The 12,094-nt window shown below is 40.5% G+C and overlaps 1 protein-coding gene across 6 annotated transcripts in view; it reads right to left on the bottom strand.

Annotated features, from left to right (window-relative positions):
• Nucleotides 1-12,094, bottom strand: part of LOC101685844 (sodium channel protein type 1 subunit alpha) — a 142,322-nt gene that overhangs the window by 121,728 nt on the left and 8,500 nt on the right. Inside the window, exon 1 of one of the 6 annotated variants that reach the window (XM_004743996.3) lies at nt 915-1,165. The exons of the other annotated variants lie outside the window; for them this stretch is intronic. The gene's annotated coding sequence lies outside the window, so the exon portion shown is untranslated. Of the gene's footprint in view, nt 1-914; nt 1,166-12,094 lie in introns of those variants that run through there. 6 annotated transcript variants of the gene reach the window in all.

The following is a 12,094-nucleotide window of genomic DNA, read 5'->3' as shown; positions in this document are numbered from 1 at the left end:
TGACGCTTCTCTGCGAGTTAAGTGGAGAGAACAAAAAGAAATAGAAGTAAACGTGGGGGGGGGGGTGGTCTTTAAACACATACCTCAAACAGGTAGGAGAGCAGGGAATCCATGATAACAAAGATGTGTTTGAAAAGCCTCCCTTCCACCCGGAGACCTTTCTCGTGCACTTTGGAAAAGCCAGCCGGCTCACCCGGGGAGCCGAATTGCCTCTGCAGTCTCACTGCTCATCGTGACCTCTGTCTAATTAAAAGTAACTCGGTGTGTCCTGCCTGGCGTTCCACGGAAGAAATCCCACTTCCCTCAAGCTCCTTTTGTGGCGCCATTCAATCTGAGTTAGGGGGAATGCATCATTGTTTCCTTCTGGTCCAAGGCAGGAGGCATTTCTCCTCCCAAGCCCAGCCTCTGCTCGAGGAGCCTGAACACCCCTGCAGTGCTGAGCTCCAGCATTGCCGGGCTGCCTCCTTCCTTCCTGGGGGGTTAACACTGAGATCTAATTTTTGCTCCATCCTTAGGAACAATATGACCTCTATTCACAGCTAGCTAGTCCAGCTCTAAAACATGGGGGACAGAGGGGGCTTCAAAAGGAGACCTTGAAGAGGATGAAGGCAAGCAAAGGCAAGAAGAACTGGCCAGGTTCCAAGCTATTTCAGGCCAAAGAATCCCATCTTGTACCAAGATGCTGACTGCAAAACAAACCTGATTTCAGTTCGTGGAAGGTGGGGAGAGGAGGGGGAGGGGAAGGGGAGGAGAAGGGGAGGAGAAGAGAGGGAGGAGGGGGACCGTGGGTCCGAATTCACATATGAAAATGGACTTCCTGCTCAGTCCCAACTGTATATCCGAGGGCTCTTTTTCCACAGGAATAACTGAAATGAATATGACTAAGATCACAACGAAACAACCAGATGACTTACCTGATAAAAAGGAAAATTACCCATCTGCAACGAGGAGCAGCATCTCCCAAAGACCGGATGATAACAACGTGCCTTCAGATTGTTCAGATTCCCTTTGCAAAGGGTGACCGAATATTTACCAGGGCTGCAGTCTCACTGAGGCGGGACACACACACACGAACACACACACGCACACATACACACATGCACCACAGATCTCTGCAGTATCCTCTCGGCTTCATCCTCGCCTCACTCTATGGTACCTAATACAAATCAGCAAATAGCTTGTTAAAGAAAAAAAAAAAAAAATGTGGAGCACCTTACATTACATCGCCATCTAGTGATCAAACACTAAATATGTTCTCACCAGTCAGATTTATGTGTTCTCAACCTCTTTTCTGTTTCCTTCTTTCCTTTCTTCCCTCTGGCGCTCTCACTCTTGGTTCCTCTTGTTTCTCCTTCATTTCCAGTTGCTCTATTATATCATACCCCTGATGACTTCAAGATTAGAGAGTTTAAAAGTAAATACAGCTATCTTCAAGCACAGCAAATATCATGGTTGCTTTTGCATTTTTCTTTGTCACTTTATTCTCACTATGAGTCGTTGCTATCTTTACAAATTATATAATTTGTGAAAAAGCGCTGTCTTCTTATTCCACCAGGAGAGAACTAGGTGGCCCTTTATTGCTAGTCTATGACTTTCCTTTGAGGATCTACTTGAAATGTTTCTCATTTGGGAGATTGTGTTTAGTAGAGAGTTCTGCATTATAATGAACAGCTCAGTGTGAGAAGATGTTAAGTTTTACTTCAATTTCAACACCCATGAGCACGTGCCTTTGAGCTAGCTACTGAGCTTGTCACAAAAACTTAAATTTTGTCATCTTCATTTATCTTTAGATGTTAACCAAGATTATCTTCCACTCTAAATGACTGGTTTTAGGGGTGCCTGGGTGGCTCAGTGGGTTAAGTCACTGCCTTCTGCTCAGGTCATGAGCAGAGTCCTGAGATCTAGCCCCACATCAGGCTCTTTGTTCAGAGGGGGACCTGCTTCTCTATCTCTCTGCCTGCCTCGCTGTCTACTTGTGATCTTTCTCTGTCAAAAAAGTTTTTTAAAAATGACTAGTTTTACTATACTTAACCACAATGTTTCCTCATCTTGTGGAGTTGACCTAAAGCTTAATTACAATAACATGTTTTGGTAAGCAAATATATATTTTTTGAATAGAATGAAGTAAGGCCTATTGATAGAAATATAAAACCCATCCATCAGGTGTTCCCAAGACAATGGAACATCCATGCGAAACTATTTGTAACTCTGGGAACTGAGAATAGAACTTTCTCAGTGTACTGTACTTTAAAACTGAAACAGTCTTTAGCATCTGGTCCTGCGTAAACTCACAACGAACTATGTGTAGATTAGTAATTTGCAGTAAATATTTCATCCTCATTGATTTCCCCCTAACACAGTTACTGCTGACAACTCTCATGGGGTTTGTTTTACCATTTATTAAATGATATCACCTTCAATACTTCATCTATCTATTCCTTACCAAAGAACAGCATAGTGGTTACTATTACTACTATTATAACTATTCCTTGTGCAGTTGAAAACTCCGAGGCTCTCTGAACCTTATCAATAAAGCTTCAGCCAACATAGCTTACAAAGCAGTAAAACTAAGGCTCTTGGTTCTGAAGTCTATTGATCTTTACAACATACTGAAAAGTCCCCATTTCTAATATCTAACAAAATATCTAAGGATATTTTGTTTCTCTGCTCACAAAACATTTACTGAACCTTTTTAAATAAATTACTTATGGGCCCCTCTTCTCATCTATAAAAGAAGGAAATCGAGTAATCATTTCCTGTTCATCTCAGCAATTCTGTATTTTCACCAAAGCCAAACAAGGTAGCATGAACATTTTAATTGAAGTTATTCTGTGTCTGGGAAATGGTGTTGTCCAGCCTCTGGTAGAGTCAGGGCAATGTTGAAAGGAGCTGGAGGGACTGGTGACCAATATTAGTAAGTAATTACTAAGCTGTGGAAGCTGAAGGAGATGTAGGAAGTATGTGAACTAACAGGCGGTATTCTTTTTTTTAAATGTCAGGCTAACATATTTCATAGGAACAGTACTTATAGCTTAAATGTATAGGCATAAAAAGAAGGACACCGTTGGCCACATGCTTTCATGCCTTCTCACTGCTTATTATAAAGGTCAAGTTTTTGAGTGCCTGCTCACAACAATTCTCTCAATCTCTCTCTCTGGTCTGCAGTGGTGAACCTGTGCCCCTGGCTCCCAAGGACCTGAGCAGGGAAGGGTATCTGTCCACCTGACCTACTCAAAAGCACTGCTCCATGTGATTCTGGAGACTGTGAGGGCCAAGCTTCACTGGAAACGCACGCCCCAAACCAGGTGGGCCAAGGCACTGAGAGCAAGAAATCACACAGAAGTAGAAGAAGCAGTGACAAATGACAGAGCCAGAAAACTTGCAATGACTTCTATCTCCCATTCCAGGCCTTCCCAAGATCAAGATATTTCATGGACTTAGGCTTCCATGTTAAACACAAATAAACTCCATTTTTACTTAGTTGAACTTGGCTTCTGCTAGTCTGTGGAATCCTAGCCAGTTCCCTCTTTGCAGGAATCCAAATGCCCAAGTCCTTGAAAGCTATCAAATACTGCTCATATTCTGAGCATCCGACACTTCATTTATTCACCTCCTCAATCTCCTGATATATATATATACATATATATATATATATATATGTATATATATATAAAAAATATGGCATATATATGTATAGATTAGATGATACAGATATAGCATATATATGCTATATATTATATGCCAGGCACTTTTCCAGAAACTGAAGTTACATCAGTGAACAAACCAGATCAAAATCCCTCCGTTAGTGGAGTTCACTCCAACCTTTTAAACAGATGGAAAGGCACACTATTTTCACTGCACACACCACCCTTTGCCTCTGTATTTTTGTCCACAATCTTCGCTTCTCTTGACAGATCTTCCCCGCCTGCCCCCGCTCCCATCCATACGTGGAAAATTCTACCCATATTTTAGGTCCCCTATTCTTTCTTCTCTAATGTCTTTCTTCTTTTCTCAGTAGTTCGAATCTTGGCTTTTTGTGTTAATTAAAGATCTGCTTCACGTTTTATCTTGTGGAATATGGTTGTTTGTTAAACTGAAGGAATTGAACATGAGACTAAATGGCTGCTCCGATACAGACTGGAAAGAGAGGCCAACATCCCACCCATGATACAAAGAGGGTTCTTTTTTTTACAAAGAGGGTTCTTAAGGACTAGTCTGTCATTCAGGACACAAGACATTCCATTCGTCAGAGCTGAAGCAGTTTAACACCATTGGTAACTTTAAATATTCCTTATATAAGCCTTGGCTTCAAGGCAAAATATGAGTGAGTGAGTGAGTGAGTGAGTGAGTTAGTTAGTTAGTTTGTATAAGCAGGATCCATGCCCAGTGCAGGGCTCAAGCTCAGGACCCCGAGATCAAGATCTGAGCTGAGATCAGGAGCAGCACACTTAACCAACTGAGCCACCCAGGCACCCCAAAATATGAGATTTTTATTAAATTTGTGTGATATACACTTCAAGTCAGATACTCACGAAAGTTGGCAAAAGATAAAGTAAAAATGAAACTCTATCTGTGCTAAATCTTCACATGATTGCACTGTCTCTTTTGACCTTGTGCTGAGAGCTTTCTGTAGATTTCTTACTCACCTCCCAGATTCTAAGCTCCCCATGGCACCAGCTCTGCATTTTATTTACCTTTATGCAGAAAGTTAATTTATCGAGATATAATTTTCTCTTTCTCACTGTTAGCTTTCCAGTTTCAGAGAATGAAAAGATAATTTCCCCCCTTTAATTCCCTTAATGTTAGCCATTCCAGGAGATCCTCTGTCAATTTGTCTCAAAGGGTGGGAAGTACACACTGGCCATTTCCTATGTGACAATACTTCCACCTGTGAATGCACAGCTTTGCTCACCTGCTAAGAGGCTTAGGCTGTGCCCTTCCTATGAGAAAGTTTCTAACAAAGGAAAGAGAATGAAGGCATAAGATGTCCTTTAGTCTTTGCCTTGTTCTCTTTGTCATGAGAACTGGATTGTGACTTTGGTTCAGCTCTGCTGGGGGCTAACAGCAGCAGTTCACTGCTCAGTGCACCAAAGAAAAAGGAATGCTGTAATGGGACCTCATGGCTGTCAGTATATTTTGGGTATTAAAGAGGAAGAGAGGTCACTCAGATGGAAAAAGCTGCACTGGGTCTTGCTGTCCATCAGTTCTAAGATAGACAGGAGAACTTCCTGCTGTGATTAGGACTTTGAGAGTACAAGGGGAAAGCTCAGCATAGAAAATAAAGAGAATTTTCTACTAAAACGTTATGCTTGATGCCCATCTCTGGGAGTTCTGGACCTTCAAGTCAGCTACCTTATAAAAAGAATTCATTAATGCTTAACTAATTTGGGATTTGGTGGGGAGAGAGAGCTCATCCTTGGTCTTTGAGACAAAACTTCCTAAAGTAATGGTCAAATCATTGTATTCTGAATTGTGGATTCCTTTGCTCAGAATTATAAATGACATTTGAGTTTTAAAGGAGAAAATGTGAATAGATCCTTCTGTAATTTGTTTGGGGATCTAGGCTCACTGAGTGACATGAAGTCGAGTCCTCCCTGAAGGAAAGGGGTTGGGTTACTGGTGTCTGGAGTTGAAACCGGGCAGGGGTCTGACTGTGGGATGGTGTCCCAGGGGATATAATCATGATGCCACACAGGCCTGAGGGTTGTGGCAGGCCTCATGGAATGGGGATTCCAATACCCATTGCATACGCCGGAGTCAGAATTTGAACCCAGACTTTATGATTCTACATCCACAGGACCACTTTATCATTACCTGGCTTCAAATCCTGGCTTTACCCCCATGTGATTGGAAAATGGAACTCAGCTAGAGAACAGTTCATTGTAAAACTGTGATTCCACAGTAAACATAATTTATTGCTTCAGGACTTCATTTTCAGATATGGATTCCCCAGTAGTGTGTGTGTGTGTGTGTGTACATATGCACACTATACACACACACACACACACACACGCATACATGTACACACACACACACATATATATATACACACACTACTGGGGAATCTATATCTTTATATGTGTACACAATTATATAATATATATATTACACAATGATGTACACACATAAATATAAGCATATTATATATACACATACACACATGTATATATGTATATACACATGTATACATATAATATATAGATAATATTCTGCAAACATTTACTACTAATTCCTTGCTCTCACCCAAGCATTTATTAATACAGTGCCTTAAGCAGCCACTATTTTAGAAATAGAAAACACTTCCTAGCAGAAAATAATAAACTCTTCACTTTTCAGGTAAATTTGTACTTCTGAAAGTGAGCCAGAAGAGTATAGAATTTACCTGTTATTACATAAATAAATGCAGAAAATGCCTTCTAGATCCAGCTCTTAGGGACCATAGCCAACCAGTTTTTTATAAAGTTTAAAGTTACAATTTCTTGCTAGCATAAAATTGGCCTATTGGTTTTAGACTGTCTCACAGGTACTAGAAGATAAACATTTAAAACCATTGTTAAGTCCATATGCCCCATGAAAGAAAGAGGGAAAAGAGAGAAAAGAAAGAGAGAAAGAAAGAGATATAGAAAGAGAGAGAGAGAAAGAATGAACTAAATCAAGATATCGAAATACTTGAGCCCACCCCGCACTGGAATTTACTGAATCAGAGCTGTAACTAGTTTGTGATTTTTTTCACTCACAGATTGCCATTCTTAAAATCACCTACAATACATTGAGCCTAAATAACTGGAATTATTTTTCTTACTGAATCTATTCTAAAACATTTCTCAAGTAGCTAGAATCTATGTTTGTAGGCACACAGAAGAATATTTAAAATTTTATTAAAAGTTTCCAGAAAGTCACTAAAATTACTTCCAGTTCTCTCTTTCTGGTAGTAAAGGAAAATGAATGGTTTTTTTGTTTTGTTTTGCGCTTACCACAATGCTGTGCTTTAAAGTGAGAAAGAGATGAAGAGAGGTTGTGGGATCACGAAGGTGGTCCTCTGAGGATGCCCAGTCTCCCAAGCCTTCCTGCCATTCCACCAAAGCAATGAAAACTAGAACTCAATTAGAAATCCACAGATGACCATTTTCAGGGATGCAGTTACTTCCTGTTGGAAGAGTCACCGCAATTTTCTTTTAATTACATAGGCAGCTGTTGGAGTTGGAGAAGCAAACAGTGGTATTTCGAAACCAAATAAATGGGGTTTTATGGGCAAGACCTAGTAATACACAAAGATGATCTCTTGAAAGGGATTTAAATAGATGAATGTAAAGCATCTGATGAGGTCAGCAATGCGATATTGGTTTACAAGGATATTAAATTACAGAATTACTTTTTGTCACTTCATAGAATATTATTCATTCTCAATATTATGCAACCCTTCAAGTAGTGTTTAAAAATATTACTTCAGTGCTCTATGAGTTTTCAGCTTTAAATCCTTTATTATTTGGGGCCCTGGCTTATTTTTTGGTCTTCTTTCTTCAACTGAAGTATAAGAGTGCATTATCAATATTTACTGAGGATGACAGCAATGTCATTTTTCATAATAGCAAACTCTTTGCCTTTCGCCCAAATAAGCCAGAAGCCATCACACTTTTACTACTTGGTTTTCTTCCTTTCCTCTCTGGTCAAATCACCCTCCTCCATGCAAACTTCTGACCTGCCTCCATCCCCTAATCTCTTTGAGAGCAAGCACTAGGTTTTATTTCTTATTTTATTCCCAAACACACCCCAGTGTTTCTAGTGGAATGAAGGTATTTGCCAAAGGTGAACAGGGCATCTGCTGAGTACCAATGAATCAAAATTCCAGAATGAAATTCCGTTAAGATTTATAGACAGGATAAAATAACTTTTAAAATCTCATGAAACAGAACCTCAGTTGATGTAAATTTTAACCACTGCTTCACAGATATGCTTTTGATAATCCTTGAGGAATTGTGGCATTGAAATGTTCTCAGAGATCATCTAGACAAGGGTTATTATTTTGGATAGAAGGAATGATGTCAAGAGAAGTGATGTGACTTGTCCAAGGTCACATAGCTTGTTTTATACCACAAAAGTCCATTCAAATTTTTTCTACTGTCTAACTATGAAGGAAATTAATATTGAGTGGGTGCCTCAGCATATAAGAAGCAAAATGGAAGTGAGTGGAGTATTTCTAGATACGCCACAATTGATTTTCACTCATGTTTTGACAGAGAGATGGATGTGATGGTGTGTGTGATTGCAGTTACTATTTACAAAGGTGATGGACTAACCAACATTGGTTTTAGCAAAGGGTAAAGAAAGTGACCGTCCTTCAGTCTCGCTCCTCATGCCAATCTTAAATATTAACCACAAATGTTCAAGTTCAAGGGCACGAGCACCAAGTACTCAGAGTAACATTGACAGCTTTTAGGAATGCAGATCCAAAAAGAGGCCCAGGAAATATTCAGTAAGCAAATGATCTTGAAGTTCTATAATGTCTTTGAAAAGCTAAAATGTAATCTAAAAATATATTTTCTGTTTCTTCAGTCTAACTAGCCATATTTACATGGCTGTTAACTTTCTTATATTGAAAAAAATATTTAATATTTCACATGCCTGAACTTTATGCCTCTTTCTTTAAATACATAAAAGGTTCATAAAGTTTGACTCCTTAAACAAGATCAAAGTACATCACAATATTTAAAGCAATAATCATAAATATTTGTGTTTAGATCTACTGCTGCGGTAGGATAAAGAAAGAAAAGAAATAACAATATAAATAAAGGAAAGGCATGAGCAACATAAAATAACTAAGTTACTGTGTTGGGTTCTATTCTGTGCTTACATGTGCTCATTCCCTTCTGGTAGATCAATTTACACACTATTCTTGGTTTTTGCCTGATCTATTTCATACAGCAATTTCCCCCCTTCCCAAAGAAGAGTCAGCTACAGCTAGTGCTAAGAAAAATATGGTTGATTGCTTATTGGGACCATAATACCTGTTTGCTATCTAAATATGTTTTTAAATAAAACATTATCACTTCTCTATCTATTGAATTAGTTTAATTAGCTTTTATTTCATGAGGAGAACTTTCTTTACACTAAAATAGCTGATATTTATGAAGACAACCCTTTATTTACAAAATAAAACTGAACTTTGCCATAACTTAACATAATCAAACATGTAGTTCCTTTTTCCCTAAAGGATTTTAACCAACATCTTTTTCCTTTCATGTTCAAAGACCCAGAGCCATTGTCTTTACCAAGAAAAGCTATCCATAATGCCTGCATATATCATTAGAATTATGATGCTGCTGTATTTTTCTGGGAGATTAACATCTTTCCCACATCTCTAAGCCATCTCAACCTTCAGAAATCCATTCCAAACTCACCCAAATCATGTATGATTACATACTTTCTATCTTCCCATGGAAAAGCAAGAATTCCAAATAATGGGCTAAGGTCAGTCCAGGGCCCACTTCAGAGCTGCAAACTCTTCAGAAGAGACTGGTAAGTGACGGGGGGACAAGGTACATGGAGCCGGACGATCACCACATTTAACCTAGTCTGCCTAAATTTCCTTGGAAAATTTGCAGCTTGTGAACTGAGTTGCTAGTTATAGGATGGCCCCTATTCACCCTGGATTGCTGAGCAATGGGTTATCTGAGCCACACCTGGATCACTTGGGGCTCAGCTGTGGACAGGCACTGGGCAGCGGCACGCCCCATGCTACCCACAGTCCCCTGTACCTGCTCGTGTGTAGTCAGATAAGAGACAGACTTGTCTACTTGCTAGGGGTTGCTGCAATGAAAGAACCACTTTGTCTCAGGATTTTTCATGACCCTTGGAAAATAAGGAAGCGCAGAGCCTGATACACTTTCTTTTTCATGTTCTACACAGTCTCTTTGAAAGTCTTTCACATCCTGGTTGTTATCATTACATCAAAGTAACCTGTTCCACCTCTCTGTGGGGAATAGCAGGTTGAAGAGGCAGGAAAGGGCTCCTTCTGGGTCTCTACCTCTTGAACATATATGGGATGTGATATTTACACTGCTCCCCCATCCCCTTACTTTTTCTGCAACTAAGCAAATACAGAATGTGAATCTTCTCATAACTTCAGCAGTGGTGAAACTCAGAGCTCATTTGCCCTACTTCACATGGTAGTCGCTGTCCCAGAGGACACAGTCCCTTTATCCACATCTTCATCAGCCCAGAGTCTCCTCTCTAGGGCATCACAAGAGAGTTACCTTTCCATGAAACATCTATTGCTTTAAAATTCTGTAGCTCTGATTTAGTCGAGATCCTGGCAGGAAATAGATGTTACACTCAGAAGCCATTCCGCGAAAATAATTTAATGGGGAAACATTTTACTATGTAGCTTAGATGGTTGACAAAGCACTCAGGAACTAGTGATGGAGAGACTCTGTGCCACCCCTGGGTCTTAATGGATAAGAGAAGGAAACAGTGGCACCAGATCCTACAGAGAACAGAAGTCTTAGAAAACCCAAGCAGGAGGTTTAACCAGAGACAAATGCCCCCACTTAGGCTAGAAGGTGGGGTGTGGTGGGAAAGATTCTCTGGTTCCTACTCCTGACTGCCTTGGACTCACCCCAAAAGAACCCAGAAGACAAGGGCTTTCAGATTGTGTCTAACTATGGAGAGCAGCTTTTGGGGCTGCAGATGTGTTCCCTGACCCACCCATTGTGTCTCTGCTCCCTTCCTGGGCTTGGCACTCTGCATTTCCTGCTGGGGCAACCCCTCTTCTGCTGGAGTAGCTTTCGCCAATGGCTGTCCTCGGCATGCGCACCTTCAGACCTCCCCACTGCTGCATGTCTCAGCCTCATCATCCCATTTTGGCTCCCCTGAACCTACTCTGTGTAGACTCCCTTCATTCCCACTGTCCTGATTTAAACTTCCTTTCCTTTGAAAGCATCAGGTAGATGATTTCTAAGTTCTATCAGATGTGAAGGGCTGGTGGGAAAGGGGGCTCGGGGGAACTGTGTATCTCATAGTATGTATCTCTAGTATGTGGTAGGTATGCAGAAACATATTGCTATTCAAACATGACCATTTTCATATCAAGTCTAATAATGATTTAAGAGGAATAATAATTAAATATGACAGGATTTTTAAACTTCACAACAGTGTAACAAAGTAGGTATCATTATCATTATTGGGATTTTATAGATGAGGAAACTGAGACTCAGAACAGTTCAGTAACTTGGCTAAAGTCACACATAGGAAGATCTCCAGGTAAGTGGCTGATTAAATGTGGCTTTGAAACCAACACTCTATCTTCCAAGTACCCAATCATAGCCTAAGTTCATATTGTCTTGTTTCCTATAAAACTCTCGGCAATATCACATTATTAAAATCAGGATGGCAAGTCTCTGGGACCCAAGTTCAAAAGCAAACAAAGGGGAGAGGACATACCCACTCCTCCCAGAGCTAGGTAACATCACACACGCTCACATGGGCTGTGATAGAGGAAAGGTATTCCTACATGCAGCCAGCCCAAGAGAGTTTTAGGTGTACGGTAGATCGACAGACTGGATTTCTGTCAAACGTGTTGGGGTGGGGGGCGTCATGTGACTGGGTAGGAAGGCAGCAGATGGCAATTCTTCCTTCTTTTTGTTTTGAATTCTTCAATCTGCCACAGAATGAGAAGGAGTGGAGCTATGTTTGGAACCATTCTCACCAAGTCAACAAATAAACTAAGTACACGTGGAGTGGCGTGGAGACGCTTGCTTCAATCTGGCAACGCTTGAGGTTCTAGAGGTCAACATTGGTTAAACACGGAGAGCCTCAGAAAGCAGAAGGGCTGATCTTGAGCATTTGACAATAAGCCTGCTCTGGCCAAGCCTCGGGTTGCAAACCTCATACTCGATAAGGACTCCTAGTCTCAGTGCATTTTCTGAAAACAAGTGCTTTCTGACTCTGCTTCATATTTGGGAAGATACAAACCACATCGTATTTGGGAAGACACAAAACCTGATACTCTTAGTTTTGAAACCCTGCCTCTCAAAATGTGACAGTGGGCTTGCTGCATGAGCATCTCTTGGGAGCTTGTGGAAACGCAGAATCTGGG

Source organism: Mustela putorius, unplaced genomic scaffold, assembly GCF_011764305.1.
Source record: "Mustela putorius furo isolate JIRA1106 unplaced genomic scaffold, ASM1176430v1.1 tig00003869_pilon_pilon_pilon, whole genome shotgun sequence".
In the NCBI taxonomy this organism is placed as follows: Eukaryota; Metazoa; Chordata; class Mammalia; order Carnivora; family Mustelidae; genus Mustela; species Mustela putorius.
This window is presented reverse-complemented; position numbering and strand designations above follow the sequence as displayed.